Source organism: Macaca mulatta, chromosome Y (assembly GCF_049350105.2).
Source record: "Macaca mulatta isolate MMU2019108-1 chromosome Y, T2T-MMU8v2.0, whole genome shotgun sequence".
Classification (NCBI taxonomy): Eukaryota; Metazoa; Chordata; class Mammalia; order Primates; family Cercopithecidae; genus Macaca; species Macaca mulatta.
In genome coordinates, this window is record NC_133427.1 from 5,081,463 (window position 1) to 5,104,478 (window position 23,016).

The 23,016-nt window shown below is 36.9% G+C and overlaps 1 protein-coding gene across 9 annotated transcripts in view; it reads left to right on the plus strand.

Annotated features, from left to right (window-relative positions):
* Positions 1 to 23,016, plus strand: part of LOC106995406 (thymosin beta-4-like) — a 212,177-nt gene that overhangs the window by 160,045 nt on the left and 29,116 nt on the right. For 7 of the 9 annotated variants that reach the window (XR_013413257.1, XR_013413261.1, XR_013413262.1 and 4 more), the window contains one exon: positions 18,055 to 18,102. The gene's annotated coding sequence lies outside the window, so the exon portion shown is untranslated. Of the gene's footprint in view, positions 1 to 3,451; positions 12,514 to 18,054; positions 18,103 to 23,016 lie in introns of those variants that run through there. The other 2 variants (XR_003727246.2, XR_013413266.1) reach the window with 2 other exon arrangements.

Genomic DNA, 23,016 nt, shown 5'->3' on the forward strand with positions numbered 1-23,016 from the left:
AGGAGGTTCATGTGATAATGTGAGTGATGAGGAGTGGCTGTCAATACAGATGAAGCTTTGTCCATCCACCCACCACTCATCTGCTATATGGACTGGTTCCTAACAGACCATAGACTGCTACCACTCAGTGGCCTGGGAGCTGGGTACCACTAATATAGAGTTAGTCAGTAGGAATATTCATTAAAGTACAGAGAGTAATAGATGTCTTTCCCTCTTTGTGTCTTTCACACACACATGCTGAATCCATATTTTTTCTAAATACTGATAGTTTTGTAAAAAATGTGTATAAAGCAGTATTCATTAATACCAGCTTTGAGTTATGTGTTGACTGCCTATTTTTGGAAGTCTATCTTACTCTAACATTCATACACATCTCTTAGAAGTTAGGTATCTGTCCAATCTTCCTTTACCTCCCACTTTGGAATATTCTTCTCTGAAATCTATGTAATTCATCCAGTTTTTTTTTCTTTACTATTGGAAACATGCCATGACTGCTATGTCTCACATTCAAAATAATCACTGCTTTTCTCTTCTTACCAAGTAATGTTTCTTTAATAGTTTTAAAGTTTTATTGTGTTCATGCCTCTTGTTTAAACTACAGCAAATCACTTTTGCAAAATTTTAAACCATATAGCTTCTAAAGGATCGTTTATTATGAAATCTTATTTGTTATTAAAGATTATGCTATGTATGAGTAGCATTCACAATAAAAAATAGGGTGCTTTTGGAATGCTCTTTTTAAAACCAGTTGTGAAACCTGTAGCATTTTAAAGAGATAATATAAATTAAAATATGCACATTTATAAAAGGATTGAAGAGTTAGTGTGAACTTCAGTTATGCCTGTTTCACTTGAAAATAAAGGGAATAGAAAGGGCCAGAATAAATGATTAAGTATGCAGACACTTTCAATGTAAAACTACATTTAACAAAACTGGATGGACTTTTGTTAAAGTACTAACGTCACTCTTCTACTACAAATTAGCTCCTAAATTAGATTTTTGTGGAGAGAGAGAGGGAATCAATGAGAGTCAATTACAAATAGAATAAACAGATTCTGTTGACCTGACAATGACTTTTGTGTAATGAAGATCGTCAAGTCAATAAATTGTTATTCTGCCAAAAATACATATATGTGCAGGTAGATATTTTTCTCTTGCTTTCTTTAGTAGTCTCTCAAGGAAGGCTGATCTTCATGTCCTGGGACCTTTGACAGTAGCTCTGAATATGTTAGTGTGTCTAAAAGCAGGGCAAATAGAGCCTGTAGCAATTCCTTCACCATCGTAGCTAATGAGCCACTTGAAGTCCCTGTTGGCTTTCCCAACCTGGAGTCCAGCTGCTTCTTCACTCTCAGATGAGGAGAGGAGGGCAGATATCCCCGAGCCCCAGGGAAAGTGTCTGTTCCAACCCATCGATTGGCTTTGCAAGGAGAAAACCATGTGCCTAGTCAGATAGCACAAAAATCAACTTTGCAATCTTAGGATACTTGTGATCACTGTCTTTCCTACCTCCAAGAGGCCTTATTGCCCCAAACAAACTAATGTGAAATAGATTGCCTCCCTCCGTCTCTCTCTGCTAGGTCTGTGTAATTGTTTTACTTGATAAGAATCGGAGTCATGGTGGGTTGAGATTAACTAGTCCTGCTCTCCGTTCACAGCTGCTGAAACTGAGGTTGCAGGCTATGCCTAAGTGATTTTGGTGGTAGGTAGCAGAAATAGATCTAACATCTGCTACCACCTGGGCTAGCTCTCCTGTCATTTTTATTTTGAATCTGTGGAGCCCTAATGAAAACGCTCACTGAGCATCATTGAGTTATTATATAACTGGCCAACTAAGGCCTGATACAGTGGCTCATTCCTTTAATTCCGGCACTTCGTAAGGCTGAGGCAATAGCTCAAGAGTAGACTGAGGAAGATGGCAAGATATTCCCATCTCTGCCAAACATGATAAAATTAGACAGGCATGGTAGCTTGTGCCTATAGTCATAACTACTTGGCAGGCTGAGGTGGAAGGATCACTTGAGCACAGAAATTCAAGGTTATACTGAGCCATGATCATGCCACTGCACTCCAGTCTGGGCAACAGTGAGACCTTGTCCCAAAATGTATCTATATCTATTATGTATCTGCCTAACTAATAGGCCAACTAAAATATTTGTCAATATAGAGTATTTTTAATCTAACAAAATTACTACCTTATGAATCATTTTAGGCTAATGAATAATGTGGGATTGTTTTACATTTTAGAGCTGGCGTCTTTAAAACTAGTTACAGAATGTGCTATATGGAGAAACAAATTCTATGGGACAGATATTGAAAACCTGAAGTTCCTTATGAGCTTCTCATTCATTCATTAACATGTATTAAAGTGTTGTTGAATAGTGCTGTCTGGAGATCCAAAATAACATTTTCTTAACGTTTTCCCTGGTTTACACTTATTTGTTTGTTTGTTTGTTTGAGACGGAGTCTTGCTCTGTCACCCAGACTGGAGTGCAATGGCACTGTCTTGGCTCACTGCAACCTGTGCCTCTTGGGTTCAAGTGATTCTCCTGCCTCAGCCTTCCGAATAGCTGGGATTACAGGCACACACCAGCATACCTGGCTAATTTTTTGTATTTTTAGTAGAGCTGGGGTTTCACAATGTTAGCCAGGCTGGTCCCAAACTCCTAACCTTGTTATCTGCCCACCTCAACCTCTCAAATTGCTGGGATTACAAGCATAAGCCACCACGCCTGCACCCTGGTTTACCTTTAAAAAGGGCTACTATCACAGAGATGGAGAAGTATTGACACATTTCAGTTGAATACATGTTTATGGAGTGCCTACTATTTGCTGTCATCTGTAATGGGCATTGGGGTGCAAGGATCTATGTGACACCAGCCTCCACATGGCACAGTAGTTTATTACTGAGATTGTCATGAGCACAATACTCTAAGTGGGCAAATTGTTTTTCTAATATTTAAATAAATTGACATTTACCAACCTCTGTACATTTTATTACTTATTGAATTAATATTTAAAAATGTTTTTAAATTATAAAAACCCATACATACTTTCTGTTTAGTCTGCTCTGTTTGTCAAAGGGTAAATGGAAAGTACTGATTTTATAGCTTCAAGAGCTTTATATACTGGTCGCTTGGGTTTTTAAAATCAATGGCTATCTTGAAATGATGATCAACAAAATTCCCTATTATATATATGTGTGTGTATTTGTGTGTGTGTATATATAAACATATATATATATATTTTTTTTTTGAAAGAGAGTCTCACTCTTGGTGTGCAGGCTGGAGGGCAATGGCACAATCTCAGCTCATTGCAACCTCTACCTCCCAGGTTCAAGTGATTCCCCTGCCTCCGCCTCCCAAGCAGCTGGAATTATAAGTGCATACCATCATACCTGTCTAATTTTTGTATTTTTAGTAGAGATGGGGTTTCACCATGTTGGCCAGGCTGGTCTTGAACTCCTGACCTCAGGTAATATGCTTGCCTTGGCTTCCCAGAGTTCTGGAATTATAGGCATGAGCCATCACACCTGGCCCCCTATTATATTTAAGCACTGAATTTGTGTTACGCTGTAAGAACCATGCTTAACTGATGCCTGGAAGTAAGTTAACCTTCATAGACTAGTATTATAGTTTAAAACAAACAATGGCGATCCTTTCTTTTACTTTTTAAATAAAATTATTAGCATCAAAATGAAGGCTCAGAAATATTAACATGATTGGAGATGCCTGCTGGTGCTAGTTCTATGAAATGCAAACCTTCATAGAGTCATAGAAAGTTTAAAAGGCTTATCTTCTACAGGTAGAATACAAATGAGTGCATTTGGGGGCACTTCCTTTTTCCTTTCTATTTCTATTTCCTTTCTAAGTCTATTTTATGGCTTGGTGAGACTGTTTTTCCTTCAAAGGGTTTATGTTTTACTATTTTGCTGCCAAGTCCCACTGCCTCCCTTGGCTTCTAACTGTGGCCAAAATGGTTGGGGCAGGGAGAGAGAATAGTTAAAAAATTTTACAAACATAAAGATTGAGACTAATTTGTGGCTTGCAGTTATGTATAGCTTCCTTTGATGTCAATCTGTTTATTTTCAAAGAGACCTGATCAAGAGTTTATTTAGTATTTCCACAAATAATCAATATGTAAAATATTTAAACTTCATTTGTATAAATAGATTCAGTTGTATAATGAATCCAGTTGTATAAGTGGCTTTATACAACTTCTCACAAATAAATTTTCAACTTCTGAATTAAGTGGCCCAATGCCTTAATATGTTATAAATACAAATTCTAGGTTCTAATTACCTTTATGAGAGATATCAAGTGGTGATTAAATCACTAGAACATTAGAGCTCGCTACATTTTTATATCATTTAGACTCATGATAAAAAAAATTAATAGTAATAGTAAAATCTCACAATAGTATGCAACTGAGGATTGCTTATCCTAATTGATTTTTCTATTCATATATTTTCAGCACTTTGAAAAAGCATTGGCTTGCTGCTGTTGATTTCAGCAGAATATTTTTTTGCATTTTAAAGAAAAAAAAGTGGATGTTACTTATTACAGGTGCCATATAATAATGTCTGTAAATTTTTCAACAGAATAGTTTAGATTTCAGATGACTAATTTGTCCAAAAATAAAGAGAAAAATGCTGATCATTTACCTAATAGAAAATATATTGAGAAGAGATCCAGTTTACACATCTGGTTATGTAGTTGGGATGCTGATTCAGCCAGTGAGGACTGTGTGCACCAGAAGTGAGGACTGGAGGTCTTGAGGGGTGCTGAGCCCCATCTGCTCACAATTCCATCAGAGTGCCAGAGCTCATTCCAATCAAAGGAGCCAACTGACCTTAATTCAAAGCAGGTGGACCATTTCTTAACATGCATATTTCGGGATCATGCTTCATCATAATAAAAGAAATTTTTAACTGAAGAAATTTGAACAGACATCACCCTTGTGCTCAATACATTTGTTTTAGGCTGTTGGTCCTTAAGTGCTGTTCAAGATTAAAACCTTACTGCAAGGGGATTGGGCTCCTTGGGCTGGCTTCTGGTGAGTTCAGGTTTCTTCATAGGCTAGAGTATTTACTGTAGCTGTATTTACTCTAGAGGATTATACTCTAGAAAGCCAAAGAGCAAAGTAGATTCTAAAGTCTCAGAGAATGTGTTCTATTAGTTTGAAGAATCGGTCATCTTTTTTTTTTTTTTTAACTACGCACCAAGGAATCAAGGAAATCATGAAATGTTATCTGAGTCTACTCTCTCTCGTCTTATCCACATATCCGTTCTGTAGAACTATTTGTCTGCATCTGCCGGGCAACCTTCAATGCAAAAATGATAGTAAATGATCAGTTTTTTAAGATTAGTTTTCATCACTTTGAACAAATTTTAGTGGCTTTTTTCTTGACACAAAACATAGAGAGCTACTTCTATTAAAACCAATCATCAATTAACTTTGGGATTTCTATCCTATCAGGAATTGGTCTTTTATTTTTTTTTTTGAGAAAGCCTATGGTTAATGCAATACAAATGTTCTGTCTTGTAAACATTTTGATATTACTTTATTTTCTGGTATTTATTTTTGTAAAAAGCAGAGTGAATGTATGTGTGAGTAATAGGACCGTGCTGGAAAAGAGATCTGAGTTGCTTGAAACAATGTATGATAAATATGGCAGTACAAAATACCTATGATAAATCTTCACCCTTCCATTGGTGACTTTCAAGCAGAGTAGGGATTACCATTTTTGCAATGGTTTGCATAAATATTGCACAAGTCTCTTATTTCCGCAGATATATTCTTGAGTGAATAAGAAAGTGGGTTTTGCTATTTATTCAGCAAATATAGGCTGTGCAGAATGTTCTCTTCTGGGACATTGTGAGGTGTGGAAATGAAGGAAACATGGTTTTTGACCTGTGGGAGCTATGGCTTAATGGGAAAACAGGCATCATTATGTGACTTTGCTACAGCAAGAGACAGTTAAATGCATGTCTTGACGGTTAGAGGTTCAGCATCGAATGGGGGCAAAAGAATAAAGCCTTTATTTCCAATTGAGAAATTTAGGGGAAGTGTCACAGAGTGGTGGCATTTTGTTTGAGCCTGGAAATATTCAAGAGTCTATAGTTAGAAAGCAGAAGGAAAGACATTTCAGAGTGAATAAAAGTAAACACCACAAACAGTCCATCGTTTTATGAAGTACCTGGCAATGTGTTTCTAGGAATGCTGGGTTTATAGATAATATCTGTGACAAAAATTAAACAGATACTGGGAGATAGACTGACAAATAAAGTGGTAGCCAGTCATGAAGATAGATGCCTTGAAGGGGATGGCAAGATGTTTCTCTTCATTCTATAGAGAATAGGATACAATGAAAGAATTTGGGAAGCCAAAGGAGAGAACCTCACTTCTACTTCAGAAAAATAACCACAAAGTACCAATAAGGGAACATTAGTAAAAGAGATTGAGGTGCAGGGAAGTAGGTTGAAAGGCTGTTGTGAAGGTCAGAACAAGGAGGGGAGTCAAGTTGAGCGAACTCCATGGATACACAATGATTTGAGGATTCTTGAAAATGTACTAAGCAGTAAGACAACTAAATGTTGTTAGCTGCAAGAACAAATCAATAAGATTCTAAGATCCCTTAGACATCCTAAAGAATAAAATTATCATAAAGATAGATAACCCAGGAGAAGTGACATATCTGGAACAGAGAAATTCAGCAAGCAGGTTGGAAAGATGGTCAGCAGCTTAGCCAGGGCTTAGGGATAGACTGGAGAAACATTTGCTTAGCAGAAATATGCTAATCATCTAAGTCAAGATACCCCTTTGCTATGGTTATTCACTAAGAAGAAAAGTTTACGATACAAGCTTGAAAGAAATGCATGTGATGGCAGAATAGGAGTCAAAGATTGACTTGGTGAAGTTCCAGATCCAACAGGAAAGCTGAGGATCTTAGAAGAAAAATATCCAAGGAATTTGCATGTCTATCAAACCACCTCTTTCCCTCTCTATGTGGTCTTTTCTATTATGAAATGTAGAAAGAAGCAGAAATTTCAGAGAGAAACTTGAGATCAGATCATAGCCCCGGGCAACTTATTTAATCTTCCTTAGACTCAAATATCTCCCATTCAGTATGTAGATAATTAATCTTTTACCCACTTCACAAATTCACAGTTAGGATCAGGTGAGAGAAATTTATTATAAACTAAAGTTTGCTACTCAGCCATGACCCATCAGCAATAAAAAAGAATGCAGTTAAGTATGGCAAACATTTTCTCTAAAAAATATTTTTAAAAAATCAGTGGCTTTGACCACATATAAATATGCTTTTTAAAAATTATTTGACACCATCCATCTAAATCTTTGATGACTTTAAAATTTTCCTAAACAAGGCTTACCATGAATTAAGATCAAAATGAAAGAGCTGAAATTCAGCCATGCCACCAGCATGCATCAAATATTATTTGCATTTTGTGTTTGCACATTTTCCAGTTTCTTCTGCATTTAAACTTACAAAATAGAAGAAGAAATCAAGCATTGGTAACTAGCCTCTCAAATGAGTTTTCAGTGCTTTCAGCAAATGACCATCGTGTACAGAAAATTATGTTAATGGTAATTGGTGTTCTTGGTGTTGATGGCATTCACCATCATGGTGACATAGATTCTATCTCATTCAGTTAGTTTTGCATATTCTATTAGTATTACAAATTTCTTTACAAATTCACTTTCTGAAATGTCTGCTGTTTTGAACTGTGGTTCTTCAGTATATCAGTCACCAGACAACTTGCATGTACAGAAGGAGAGAAAGAAATTAGAATGATTAACTACTTTAAATTGAGATACCTGTGAGAAACTTTTGGAGCAGTGGACTCATTCATGCAAAATCCAAACATTATAAATTCATTATTTTCTGATTTTAAACCATTAAGACTATAGGGTAGTGCTTGAGCAGTCAATTGCAGAATCTAAAAGACTTGAGCTTTGAAAATCACTTTTAGGAGATTTCACATAAAGAGATTTCACTTTGCAGGGTTTTCCTTCCTTAAATGGAAAACTCCCCGAGAAAGAAGGAAGATCAAATCTGGAAACCATGTTATAATGACCTTAGAATGTATCAGTAGACACAGAGCTTGTGAAAAAGTGGGGGAAATGACTTGAAACCCTTTATAATGATCTCCTAGTGTGAATTCCATGTTAATCTCAAGTGAAACAACCTTGTAACATGATTTATTCATACGAATGTGCTGAAATGATTGCTCTAGAGATTACTAAGGAGTGAACCACTTGTTCAGATCAGGAACAGTCTATACTCTTTTAAAAAAAAAAAAAAAGAAGAAGAAAAGTTAAAAGAAAAAGAAACAAACAGCTGAACAGAGTATCAGAAAACTTCAGAAGTGAAACGCTGTAGGGAGAGGCCACTTTTATGAAATGAAATCTCAGTTGTCATCAGATCAGATTCATCTCTTCCATACTTGTTCTTCCTCAACTTTTACTTCAATTTGAGTTACATGCAGATTGTTTTAATTGATACGGTCCTGTCTCAGGTGTCCCCCTGAAGCCCAGAGAAGAGTTACAATTTATAGAACTGTAGTCTGGACAGCTAGAGGTTAAATGGTCCTCCAAATTCAATATTTCTATTGAACCCATGATCTTTGTGGTACAAAGAAGGTGGAATTATGGAATCCATCCTAGCGAAGATAATGCCACTCATTGGCAGACGGTGGCTCAGGTAAGAGCTTCAAATAGACTTTGATTTTCATCTTGGAGGTAGTGTCTGCTACATACCTATGCACATAAAATTAACTTGCTATGCCGCAAAGTAGCTTGACTACAGAAATTACTTACTCAGATAAGGAATAAACAATATAAGGATGAGGTTCATAGATACAAAAAATATGCTCAGAAACTCAACCATTGGATTAATTTGTCCAAAATACACATAGAAGGGAGATAATTTTATAATCTGCTCACATGTATTTTCTCCAAGAACCACATTTCCCTGAGCCAAACTCAAAGCCAATTAGCGTAAGGAAATGAAACTTCATGAGGACTAATTTGACATTCAATCATCTAAATTCTTTCTCTTCTGTTTCTCCTGCATTTATTCCTTTATCCTACACAGACTTTAGGAGCATGGGATAAGATCTGTCTCACAAAATTACTTATTGGGACATAGCCAGCAGCCCATAAACCTTCACCAGTGATTTCTTCTTTGTCTTAGTCAACTTAAAAACTGATACACCACTTTCATGGCAACACTCCCGGAATTTATCTTAACAGTACTTCTTCCTCTTCTGTCTTGTTGATGAGAAAAGGAAAATGTTTTTATTTTCTTTCTTTTAAGAGCCGTTAAATGCACAACCAGCTGCTACTCACCCCCTCCCACCACACACACACACACACACACAAAAACACAAACACAAACACAAAAGAAACCCTACATGGATGTAAAAAGTAACAGACTCTGAATATGAAACTGTTTCATGAGTTTAGACAACTAAAATGCCTTCCCACATTTATGTCTATAGGAAAAAATTCTCACCTTAAGTTGATTAGATCATTTTTTCCAACAACTAGATTCCTATATTTTTGTTAGCAAATGAAAAATAAATGTCAATATTTAGGTGTTTGCAAGAAGAATATTTTCTAAATAGCAATATCTCAAAGGAGTTAAGCACTAAAATGAAACAATGTAAGAACCCCAAAATAAGTAAGAAGTTTGATGTAAAACAACAATATTAAATTAGGGAAAAAAAACTGGTCAAATCAATTTAGTAATTCTATTCTATACTTATTTTAGAAAAAAAAATTGCTTCAATAAAACATTAAGCTACTCAGAATACAGCCTGAAATTCCGTTTGATTTACATGCCATACTTTCCTAAATCATGGTACAGATTCATTTGAAATTTCTCCAACTTACTTGAAGATTTATGAAAATAACTGACAATAAGATCATCTCTTTTACTCCAAAAGATTTTCGGAAAGAAGAAAGCTCCTTTATTATTGTTGTTGTTATTATTTTATCCTGTTAATGCTATATGTAATACCTCCTTGTCTGCTAAATACTGCGGAATACCACGCCGACTTTAAGCTTTTAAATTCACAGCTGAAACTCTAAATGATGAAGTTGAAGGTGTTTTCTCAAAGTTTGCCAAATCAGGTAGAAAGCCATATATAAGAATTTATATTCTTCCTTTGTTCTCAGAAATGTTCTTTTAGATATTGATGTAAACATGACAGTCGTTTTCATGTTCTTATAAGCTGAGGTTGTTATAAACTCAGTTTTTATAAATGGAAGTGTAGGAATGTTCAAATCCAATCCTGTTTCCCTAGTTTCATCCAAAGAGCAAGTTGAGTTTGGCACTTGGTGTAGATGAAGGCAAAGACTGTAGGTGGTTATTTCTTGGAATTCAAGGCAGAGCTTTTCAAGATTTTACTAATGCAAATAAAACACAGAACATTGTTGAAAGCAGGTATATTGTACGAAGACTATTAAAGTTATTTGATGTCTTAAAATTGTAGCTCTAGAAAGAGCAAACCCACTGATCTTCCCCAGTGTCACTTTTTTCTTTTGGGCATTTTATTGAACAAATATATACTAACACATCTCACACTTCATGATCAAGACTGGTTCTTCAGAGTTGTTATGTGATTTACTCAAACGTTGTTTTAAACAGTGGCTCAGGTTATAATTTACTTGCAGAAATTGTTAGTGGTCTTTAAGCATGTGGGTTGTTATAGCTATTTTGACAATTATATTTGGCATGTGAATTAAAAGAATATTTTCTTTCAGTAACCTGAAGATGATTTCATCTTCTTGTCTGTAATGTAACAATGACTGCACATAAATATTCTATACTGATAGATATACACACATAGAATCTCTCAAATGCCATAATTAATCACCATATTTAAAAATAGCCCAAGCTCTTGTCATAAGGTTTTGACTTCAAGAGATGTTTAGTTCTTTGGGGTGAAATATCAGTGGTTCCTTAATCCCTGACAGCTCTCTTCATAACTGGACGTGATAAGCAGCGCTTATCAGAAGGAAGACAGGCTGAGTTGCCATGGCTGATAGGTTAGTATATTTTTCTAAACAGATCCAACCAACATATTGGAATAAAAAATGGCATGTTCCCTGTGCTCTGTGACATGTCCCCTCAGACGACAGATGAGCGAGTTCAACTGACTGACGTAAGACCCAGCTGATGGTACCAGTTTTGAGTGGCTGCTGTGAATGTGCATGGAACTTGAGGCTTCACTGCCCCCAGCAAACACTTCCATTCTTCCAAAGGTCAGCCCTCCTTTTCTTCCCAGACACAGAATACTATCCTTGCTCCCAGGCACACATAGAATGCAGATTCACTGTCTCTATGTTCATATTTATAGTTAGTCAACAGGTGGCTTTGCTGTTTTAGAGAATGGGACCAGATGTGTTTGAAGGTACCATGTACATTTATAGTTAAGGACAAAATTGGAATTTTACCTGCAGTGTATCGTAGAAGATAACATAAGGGAGTTTTTTAAAACTTTGAAGTGGTGAGGGGTTTTCATGATCAACATCTGTTGAGTTTTTGGTTAAAGATATTTTGCATTAAGAAGTATTCAGTTGATTTTCAAAGAGAAAGACTGAATTTTAGCTATTCTAGGCAAAATAGCCTTTCTTGAAATTATTGTTAAATTGAGAGTGAATTTGACTCTTACCTTTGCTTCATAACATCTAGAATTTAAACCCCTCCCAAGTCATTTAATCATTGCTTTAATTTTGTTCAATTCTGACTGTGTTGATATTTTAAAATCTCTGTGGAAACAAATGAACAGTGTGCTACATTTGCGGTTAATCTGTGACGGTTGAAGCAGGTTTATTTTTCTAGTTGTGTCCACATGGCTGTGTACCTTCCAAATTTAGATATCTGCTTGACTAATTATAAGGATATGGTTTCATAGATACATATGGGTTACCTTGTTCTCTTACTAATCACAATTTTTCTTCTTACATAGAAACTAATTTAAATTTATTTTATTTTAAATAAATTTATTGATTGTGACATTAATGAATAATGTAACCCTTTACACTTAAAAGCCTTTAAAAATGGAGGGGGAGCCTTTTTTTTCTTTTTTCTTTTTTCTTCCTCCCAAGGAGGTAAATTCATGAACTAAGCAAACTTTAAAGTGAAATTGTAAATGAAGACATCAAACCATGTCTTAAGACTCTGTCTCCCACTGAAAATTTAATGAGGCAAGTGAAATAATTAATTGTGGGTTAGTAGGTAGTGATCAATAAAAAGTTTCAGAGTGCATCACCTTGAGTTTCATGGTTCAAATGTGATCCAGACATGTTGTGGTCAAAATGTGTTACCATCTGTTCAGTTGTCTGCAGGATTTGGGCTGCTGCTGTATGAACACGACTGCAAAATCAGACATCAGATGGAAGCAGTTCCCAGCCTCTACAGACAGATGCTGAATTAATCTCCTACAAGAATTGTGGTGGCACCTCTTGTGCAATGAAGGCGAGCAGGTGGTTTTGCTCCCATGATTCATTATAGGGCCTTGCTATCCTCAGGATCTGGGCAGAGGTCTTTTGACAGCCCCAGGGTCATGACAGTAGGAAGGCCAAGCTGTCCTGACACTTTCTGGTAATAATCTAGAATGGGAACTGTATCTCCCAAATTTAAGTGGACTTTTATTTATGGAAAATGCAACTATTGCAGTTATCATTAAAATGTTGTTCTGTCATGGTTACAAATACACCCAAAATTCACACTTCCACGTATCTCATCCTGAGGAACATTCCAAGCTTTAGTTCTTCAAATCTTACAAACCAAAAATGTCTGCACAAAATTAATGGAAGATTCCATTACATTTTAAATAAAGATGAATCCCAGAATGACAGGTTTAACATATCAGACAAAGGGTGGTAGACATTCCTTCTATGATCTCTAAAACCGACTTAATCACTAACAAAGTGGGGCCACATCTGTTTCTCATTCTCACCAAACGTTAAAAAGAGCCTTACTGGGAAAAATGCTTTAAAGAACTTTATTGAAATACAATTTTTATGTCATAAAATTCACTTATCTTTAAGTGTACAGTTCAGTGATTTTTAGTATTTACTGACCTGTGCAACCATCACCATCATCTAATTTCTGGTTTTTTTTTTTTTGAGATCAACTCTCGCTCTCTCATCCAGGCTGGAGTGCAGTGGCACAATCTCAGCTCACTGCAAACTCCACCTCCTGGGTTAACGCCATTCTTCTGCCTCAGCCTCCTGAGTAGCTGGGACTACAGGTGTCTGCCACTACGCCTAGCTAATTTTTTGTATTTTTAGTAGGGACGGGTTTCATTGCGCTAGCCAGGGTGGTCTTGATCTCCTAACCTTGTTTTCTGCCTGCCTCGGCCACGATCATCTAGTTTTAGAATGAGTCCATCATCCCAATAATATCCTTTAGAGCTTACTGGGAAAATTTAAAGGTAAAGGTAAAGTTAATTTTGTGTCTTTAGCTTCCTTTATTACCCATGAATCTGAACTGCAATCCTATGGAATGGGAAGTATCCTGCAGCTTGGTACTTGATCTATTTCTTAGAAAAAACTTTTTTTTTTTTTAAAGGCCAAAAGCATAGCAGTCACAGTGATTGATAAATGATTACTCCCTTTGGGAAATAGGACCATCCCCTTAAGCACTGTTTTTCTCAATAGCCTCCTTTTAAGTAATGGGCAATGCTGCTCTTGCAGCAGTTTGTGGTAAAAGAGGCTTGCAGTCATTCTCCACTCTAAACATTTTCTGCAAGCCACCACAGATCCTCAGATCTGCCTTGATTCACCTTTCCCTGTGTTTCCCCTAATCAGCTCTGTTCTATCTTTAACTGAGAATAGTGTTAGCTTCCTAATCACATCCCCACTTCTGCCTCTTGGCTTCTGCCTTTCAGGCTTCTGGATTCCTGTTTCCTGATCCTAGTCACTCATTCCTGCTGTCCGATCCCCACTTCCAGATCCTGGGTTTCAGACCCTGGCCTCTCATCCCTGCTTACCGATTTCCACTTCTGGATCCCCTCCTTTTTAGTCCTCTCTCAACACAGCCACCTGAGTGATCCTACTAAAATCTGCGCCACTTCCCGTCAGTTTTTTGCTCAACGTGTCCCAGCAGCTTCCCCCACCTGACTCAGAGTAGAAGCCATGTTCTTTACAATGGATTTTAAGAGCCACTTGACCCCCCTTTCTCCTTCCTCTTAGACTTCATTGCTACCCTCCCTGTCTTCCTGCTCAATGCACTAGGCACTTCTGCATTCTCTGAACACTATTCTTTCCCTTGCTTCAGGATATTAGCATTTACCTGGTCTTGGACTGGGGAAATGCTCTTCCTTCAGATTGTTGAAAGACTGGCTGGCTCACCTTCTTTATATAAATATCTCTTTTCCAGCAAAACCATCTTTAACCATGCTAGTTATATGTATAAACAAACAAGCAAACAAATCCACATTTCCCGTGTTGTATTTTTTTTTCTTATTTTCTGTTAAGACTGTCTACCTTGCCTTAGTATTTTCCTTATTCATCTTGTCCACGGTGTCTCCTTGCATCCAGTCAGGATGAGTGTGCATGTCGGTTTCTAATAATAAGTAAAAAAGAAAACATATCTACTCTTATGTTTTCTTTTTTACTTATTATTCCCACTGCCTAGAACAGTACCTGACACGTAATAGCTGCTCAACAAATCCTTGTTCAATATATGAGGAAATGAAACATGAGTAATAAAGACAGAAGGTAAAGGCAGAAAATTTTGTTGTTGTTGTTTCTATCTTTAAATTTTCTCAGTAAGGCATGAAGGATTGATCTTTTTGGGGTGATGGACTCATTCTAGAACCCAGTGATGGAGATGGCTATGCAACACAGTAAGTACTAAAAAGTCAATGAGCACTTAAGATGAGAGAATTTTATGGTGTGAAAATTACATATTTCAAAAATATTGTTAAAGACATTTTTTCCCAGCGAGGCTCTTTTCTATATTTGATGAGCCTCATTGAGGAAGGTAGGGAAAGAGGTGCCACCATCTTGTTAGTGAAGTGGTTAAGTCTCCTTTAGACATACATATCCTGGAGACAGTGTCTTCCACCATTTTATTGATTCATTAAACTCCTATCATTCTATGATGCACCTTTACTGAAAATGGAATCTACTATGAATTCAGTGTTTACATTTTTGGTTTATAAGAGTACAAGAACTAACACTTGGGATGCACCTCAAACTAAGACTTACAGAAATGTAAATTTTGAGTATTTGTCCACCTGAAGAGCTAGAACAACATATTAATTATGACTGCAATGACTGCTATGTTTCAAAAAATGGTGCATTTTCATCCAATAAATGCCCATTTATCCTGGTTTGCTCTAGACCTGAAACTGTGCCAGTCTTCCAGTGGTTTATAATTACTTTAAAAAAACAATGACCACTTCCATTGTAGCAGTTGTGCAAAGCCTAAGCAATTTTCTATTGTATTTGATTTAGGTAGAGAGCCAGCTTTGACAACTTAAGGCTATGTCAAGGAATGGCGGAAGGGTTTTTTTTTGTTGTTGTTTGTTCATTTTCATTACTATAAATACCTCAGCAAATAAAAGTAAAATTAAACAGAATAAGATAGATAAAATGAGTTCCATTTAGTTTAGACTCACTGCTTGGGATTCATGAGCTATAAAGCTGTTTCTCATGGAAAAGCCAGACTTCTTGTCCTTAACTTCATTGTAGTTTTTTTAAAATACAAAATTAGTATTTGTATTAGTACATTATTACAAATGTACATTAGTACATTTGCCAAAATAGATTGGGTACTATTTAATTTTTTCTTGACCCATTTATTTTCACATAACTTAGACTTAACCCATCTGTTTTTATAGTAAATTCTAAGTTATTCATAGGTTGGTAAATTAGTTTCATGCTTTTCCTCTTCTTGGTGAATACCATTTCTGAATATTTTTATTGCTAACTCTTGCCTTTACCAGAAGAAATGCATGAATATAGAATGGACAAAATCATTAATTTTTGTAAGAGTATGCGATAACGGTTATATTTGTTTATTTAAATACTCTATACTGTATTTCCTCCTGGCACTTGAGAAGGGAAATTTGCTTCAAAACTAAAAATGAGTAATAGTTTAACAGATTAATGCCTAGTTCTCATTTCTACTTTTCATCTCTTTATTAAGAATGTGGGACTGCTTCTTGTACCGAGTAAGTTACCTTCAAAGTACCTCCTGAGCCATCAATCCTGCTAGATCCTAGGGTCTACCTAAACTTTTCTATCCCATTCCATTTGGAACAAACAGCACAAATGCTCTGAGCACAAGGTGTTAGTGTGTCTGCATATTCCTACCTAAGTTGATATTTGCTGCCTTGAAACATAAGTCTGACAAAAAAAAGATTGCCACCAAAGTTAAGACACCTTCAGAATCTGATCCAAGTGAAGGCTTTGAGTGTGAGCAGTTTAGTTAAGAGGAGGTCTAGGAATGCGGTAGGTAAGAAGAGAAGCAGAGCAAGGTGTAGAAGTGTTGCAGGAATGAAGGAGGTCCAAAGAGACCACGGGGTGAAACAGAAGAATTTAATTGACTACAAGCAGACCCAGCGGATTAATATCCAAAAACTGAGGCCAGAGCAAAGATAGCATTTGACTTTTATACCTACTTCAAAAAGTGGCCAGCAGCTTGAAACAAGCTTACAGTGGCATGAAGTGTAGTGACATGAAAACAAGGATAAAGAGGCAGAACAAAGGCAGTTAATCAAATTGTAATGGGTTCATAACTCAGGATTACATGTGACTCTTGCTATGCAGTCCAGATGGCTGTTACCTAGGCTTGCTCTAGTGCCTTGTATGGGTTTGTCTCATAGCCTTCACTACGGTGCCTAGATGGCTGCAGCCCAGGCCTGCTCAGTCATGTCTTACAGCCTTCACTGTGCTGCTTAGGTAAAACAGAATACTTGAAGTTACTACTTATACAAAACAGGAATCTATAAACTCATAAGTTTACTTATATCACAGGAGAAAGGAAAATTTGTTTTCTTCTCCATATGTTGAGGGAGTACTGGCAGAGTCTCCACAGCACATTCCTTTGAGCCCTGTCTTCTTTGACAATATTACTAAGACTTCGCTTGGGTCTGGGCTTTGCCTGTTACTGCTGTTGTGATAAGTCAGCCTAATATAGAAAACTTGTTTGTGGAGCACAAACACCTCAGAGCTCCTCGCTGAAGGGGGTTAATGGTGTTATGGTGTTCTACCACCAGTGCAGTCAGTCACTGTCTGCAGCTGTTCCTAGCAGATCTGGTTTGCATGCTGGCAGAGCTTGCTCTGAGTCCAGACACAGTGTTAGGTAATGAGGTACAGAGGTAATCCCTTTCTAGTTTCTTCTTTTTTTTTTTTTCCTTTCTCATTTCCCAAAATCTGACAAGCTTTACATTATTGCCCACTTCTTGGAATGAGAAGACCACTAATGTCTACACAACAGAGAACTCAAACTTTATGAATAACCAGTTTAGAGTCAGGGTTACAAATACAAAAATACTGTGGGCTCCACATTGCGGTTGTTTATCTTTTTTTCAATAAATTGGTGTTTAACCTTTCCGTGATGTTGTTGATATTTATTAAATGAGTAAAAAAATACATACATTGCTGCTTAGTATTGGAAATGTATTTTGTGTAGTATATAAAAAATAGTATATACTACTTTGCTGAATTTGGGAAATAATGTGTTTGTTTCTGGCAACCATGACCACGTGGGGTCAATATGGGTAGTAAAAGAAGGAAGAGTTCAAATTTTGTGGATTGTATATGGGAAAATCCAAATTCATTTTTTTGGTATGTTGCCAAAAGCAAGCAAACATGTGGTTCATTTGAAATTAGTTATCAATTTGACATTACAAAATAACACACTTTTAAGGCATCTTATGAAGAAACAGGTAAAAATCCAACTTAAATTATCTTTAACCTAGCATAATATCTTTTAGTCATCGTATTCATTTCTCTTCAAACTCCAAGTTCTTCAACTATCTTTTTCCCCTTATTTCCTCATGTGTGTAGGATACATTACAAATGAAAAGGAAGCAGACAACATTGTTTTTACAGCATGTAAGTATCACGTGGATATTACTACATGCATGCATTACTGTGTCAGCAAAACTAGAGCAGACATCACTGGTGGTAATAAAGTTACCTGTTGCCCTGTGAGGACCCATGACTTTTTACTCTGTTCCACAGCTGCTCAGGATGTGCCATTTCCAATGGGCAAAAGGCTTGGCTGTACAAATGTCTTGAAACTATTTAATAGTTGGAAATTTGCCTGTAGTTTAGCTTCAGCAGCTTTGCTAAGATTTTTTTTTTTTTTAATGGAGAAGGAATACTACCCCAACTGCTAAGACTGGAAAGGAAAAAGAAAAGGTTAAATTTTATTAGAACCAAATCTGTGTTTAGTTTAAAACTATGTAACACAGGCATATTAGTGTTTTTAAAATATAACTGCACTTGACAAAAGTTATATACCTTACAAGGTATTCTTATGATGCATTTCAGTGGGAAGTTTAATCTATAGACATTATTGATAGAAATGAAATAAGTAAAGTCCATATTCATTTTTTGAAATAGGTATTGTTCTCCGTGTGTGCATGTGCATGTTTCTGTTTGATGATCTATAATTGTTGCTCTCTTTATAGCCTACTTCGTTTTTTTTAATATGCATTTTTTTTAATGTGGGTTCTGTTCCTGTATTTAACAAATGGTGTTATCTCAAAAAGTCAGAGGAGCCTGCCTCAGAAAAAGTGATGGCATTTCTCCCGGGACAAACAGAAGTGGTCTTCTCCCATGAAATTCCATGTCAGTGCACTAATAGGCCTGCATTTCTGCAAGGGTGACAAGTGATTTTATTGTCACTTGTATGCAACGTAGACTTATAGTCCTTCCATCATGTCAGTCCTTCATACTCGTTAGTTCGCCTGTTTTTGTCACGAAACACGAGAGGTTCAGTGATGAAACTTGAAATTTGTCTTTTTAAAATCTAAATGTTTCATCCTCCTCTGCTGAAAGCACCACATATGATCATCAATAAAAACTATTTTTCTTCAAGGCTGAAATTGGGTATACATGCTAAATATGTAGCATATTTTACATTGTAATCACACAATTCTATAGCATAGAAGGATCTAATACAGCTATTTCAGTTATCTCTGAAAATGTGCTTGCTCTCTGTAGTGTGTTTCTGCAGATAATTGTGAAGATCATAAGGAAGGAGTTGGCATCAAACAGAAAGAGAAGTGAGCTGGGGCAAAATGCCCAGATTTGAGAGTCAGAGGAAGGGTTAGGAGAGCGCTAGTCTTGTGGTATGACTCCCATCTTCTCACTTGAAGAGGTAGTAAATCAACCTCTGCTCTTGAAGTAGTGAATTAAACTGTGACCCTCAATTTCCGCATCTTGAAAATGAGAACAATAATGTTAACATTTAATAGACAAAATACAACTGTATATTTGTAAAATTAGGGATAAACAGTGCTGACGTCAAGTTTCCTAAACCTAATGGTATAACACTCTGAAATGCTCCCAATCAGGAGAGAGCAGTCTGTGGCCCAGAGTCTAAATTTGGCCTGCCACCTAGTTTTGCAAATAAAGTTTTGTTGGAACATAGCCACACTCATTTGCTTACATATTGTCTGTGACTGCTTTTGAGCTATGAGGGCAGAGTTGCATGGCTGTAACGGAGACCATATGGTCCACAAAGCCTAAAATCTTTCCTCTCTGGCCCTGTTGGGGAAAATACTATCAGTGCCTATACTAGACTATTGTAATAGACACTTTTCCCATTAAAAGACTTTGAATTTTTACATTCTGTAGGGACATTTTCCCTCATTATGACAGTGGAATATGACATATGTAGAGTGTGACTCATAGAGTTGTGTATTGTTACACCCTCCACCTCATCTTTCTCTCATTTTTGTTGTCACACTTCTTGTTCTGCCATCAATGATGTGAATGACCTTGGACATATCTGTTTACCTCTCTGACCCCTAAAACCCTCACCAGTTAAAAAAATGTGAAATAAGTTGTAAAATTTCTTAGGGCTTTATAATAACATACAGTACAGAGTTTCCCTCCCTGGCTCTCTGGCTGCCATCAGCCACTGTCTATGCATATGTATATCTATATATGTGTATGCATGTATGTATGTGTATGTATGTGTGTATATATATGTAAATTTCACATGGAAATATCCAGCTACATTTCAAAATTCTGAAACAATTAAAATATGCATAAGGAAAGAAAATATTCTGTATAATTCAGTCAAATGAATATACCTTGTTTCATAATGTAGGGAACCAGTTTTGAAGGCAGAGAATGGCTTAAATATATGAGTATTTAAGTATCAAGTACTTAATACTTAACTGTTATCAAGTATTAAGTATAAAGAATGAGTAAAATGCTTCAGATTAGACAAACTGGATTGACCCTGTCTCACCTGAACCCCATAGTGAATAGGTAGATAAATGAATGGTTAGTTTACAGAGGAGAATCACGGCAATAAACAGGTGATCTCTGCCATTCTCTTTTGGTTTTATTTTCTTTTTGTTCTTGTTTTTTTAAGAGACGAATGTCACTATGTCATCCAGGTTGGAATGCATGGGTGCAGTCATACGTCACTATAGCCTTGAACTCCCAGATTAAAGCAATTCTCCTGCCTCAGCATCTTGAATAGCTAGGACTACAGGCACATGACACCATGCTCAGCTAATTTTACTTTTTCTGTAGAGATAAGGTATTTTGCTATTGCCTAGGCTGTCCTCAAACAGTCCTCCTGGCCTCAAACAGTCCTCCTGCCATAGCTTCCCAAAGCACTATGATTACAGGCAGGAGTCACCATGCCTGGCCTGGTTTTACAATTTTATAGTGATTGTTTTGAGGGAGAAAGAGATGGGAGTGCATCATCTTGGTAATGGAAGTGTGCCATTTTGGTATTATACACTCAAAATGGGCCTTCTTTTTGAGAAAATTTCAAGAAAATATTATTAATTCATATCTTTGAAAGCATTGTTTTCTCAAAAGTTATTTTCATAAATTGTGTTGTTTCATGTTTTATAATGTTTCATAAACTAGATAGTATTATTCTGGGTTATTACAATAACATCTAAGAAAATTTTCCAGGGCAGGAAATGATGTAATGAATGATATAAATTAAAGAGGATGATTAAATTCCTAGTACCAGTGACCTTCTTAAATATTGGAGTTTCTTTAGAAGAGGAGATAATTTTGAGGTTTTCCTTATGAACCTAGAATATCTGGAAAATTCATGTGACTACTTATTTTCATATGTAGATATTCAGGTGCATTGCTGAGAACATTAATGGCTGTTATTATCTTTACACATTTTAATTCTTCTCTTGCCTTGAAGTGATGATTCACTTGTAAATTGGTTCCCTCTTAGGAAGGTTGGTAGCTCCCTTTTATAGATTAAAGATTGACTCCTACACCAGAGGAAGGGGAGTTTGTTTAATTGTTTTATTTCAAACTGGGAAGAACACTCCTTTGATTTTGCAGTTCACTTTAGGATCTTGTTATTTAGCAATTCTGATTGACAGAGTTTGAACCTGAAACTGGAATATTACATTACAAATCAAAGCTAACATTTAGAAGCCTGTCCTTCATTTATTCATTAAGCAATTACTTACTGAGCACATACTGTGTGCTAGGTACTCTTCTGGACTCTGGAGATACAGATGTGAAAAAACAAACAAACATTCCTCCTTTCCAGGAGCTTTCATTATTGTGAGTAGAAGCAGACAGCAAATAAGGTATCTAATAAGTCAGTTTGTGTGTTAGGGTTCTCTAGAGGGACAGAACTAGAAGGATAGATGCATATATAAAGGAGAATTTACTAAGGAGTATTAACTCACACAATCACAAGGTGAGGTAACAAAATGAGGCCATCTGCAAGCTAAGGAGCAAGAAAGCCAGTCCAAGTCCCAAAACCTCAACAGTAGGGAAGCTGACAGTGCAGCCTTCAGTCTGTGTTCAAAGGTCCGAGTCCCAAAGCTGAAGAACTTGGAGTCTGATGTTTGAGGGCAGGAAGCATGCAGCACAGGAAGAAGATGTAGGCTGACAGACTAAGCTAGTCTAAATTTTCCGCATTCTTTTCCCAGCTTTTATTCTGACTGCACTGGCAGCTGATTAGAATGGTGCCCACCCAGATTGAGGGAGGGTCTGCCTTTTCCAGTCCAATGACTCAAATGTTAATTTCTATGGCAGCACCCTCACAGACATACCCAGGAGCAACACTTTGCATCCTTCAGTCCAATCAAGTTGACACTCAGTATTTACCATAACAGTTAGTAATAAGGGCTTGGAGAATAATGAAGCAAGGCATAATGATGGTGACTTTTTTTTTTTTTTTGGAAATGGAGCATATATAACTATTGTAAATAGGGTCACATTTAGTAGACCTGCAGCAGGAAAAGGAGCCAGCCATGGAGGCATCAGGGAAAGTGTTTAGGCAAATGGAGAGGAAAAACTTCAGTAGTATCCCAGTTTTCCTCTCCAAGAAATAGCATGGGAACCAGTGTGGCTGGGCTGAGGTGCAGAGGTGATCAAAGGAAAGGTGCTCTGGGAGGTGACTGAGGCACAGGTTGTAGGCCATTCAGGAGACTCCTAGTGGTTTTACTCCAAGTAAGGGGCTTCTGCGCACAGGAGTGAGATGGTATGTGCAGTATAGAATCATTAGACCATTGTATTCAGAAAAACCTCTAGGGAGGTAGTGGGGAGCTTTTGGCAGTAGTCAGGGAGAGGGATTGGTGACTTGGCTCAGGGCATTGGAAGTGGTGAAAGGCAGTTAAATTCCTGTTACACTTTAAAGGTAGTGCTAACACAGTTTGTTCAAGGGATGTGACTGAAAAATAAATGTATGACTTCGAGGGTTGGGGCCAGAGCAACTGGAAAGAGCAATTCCATGTACTGAGATGGTGGTGGTGGTGGGTTGTGTGTGGTGGGGTATGTATGGGTGGTGGG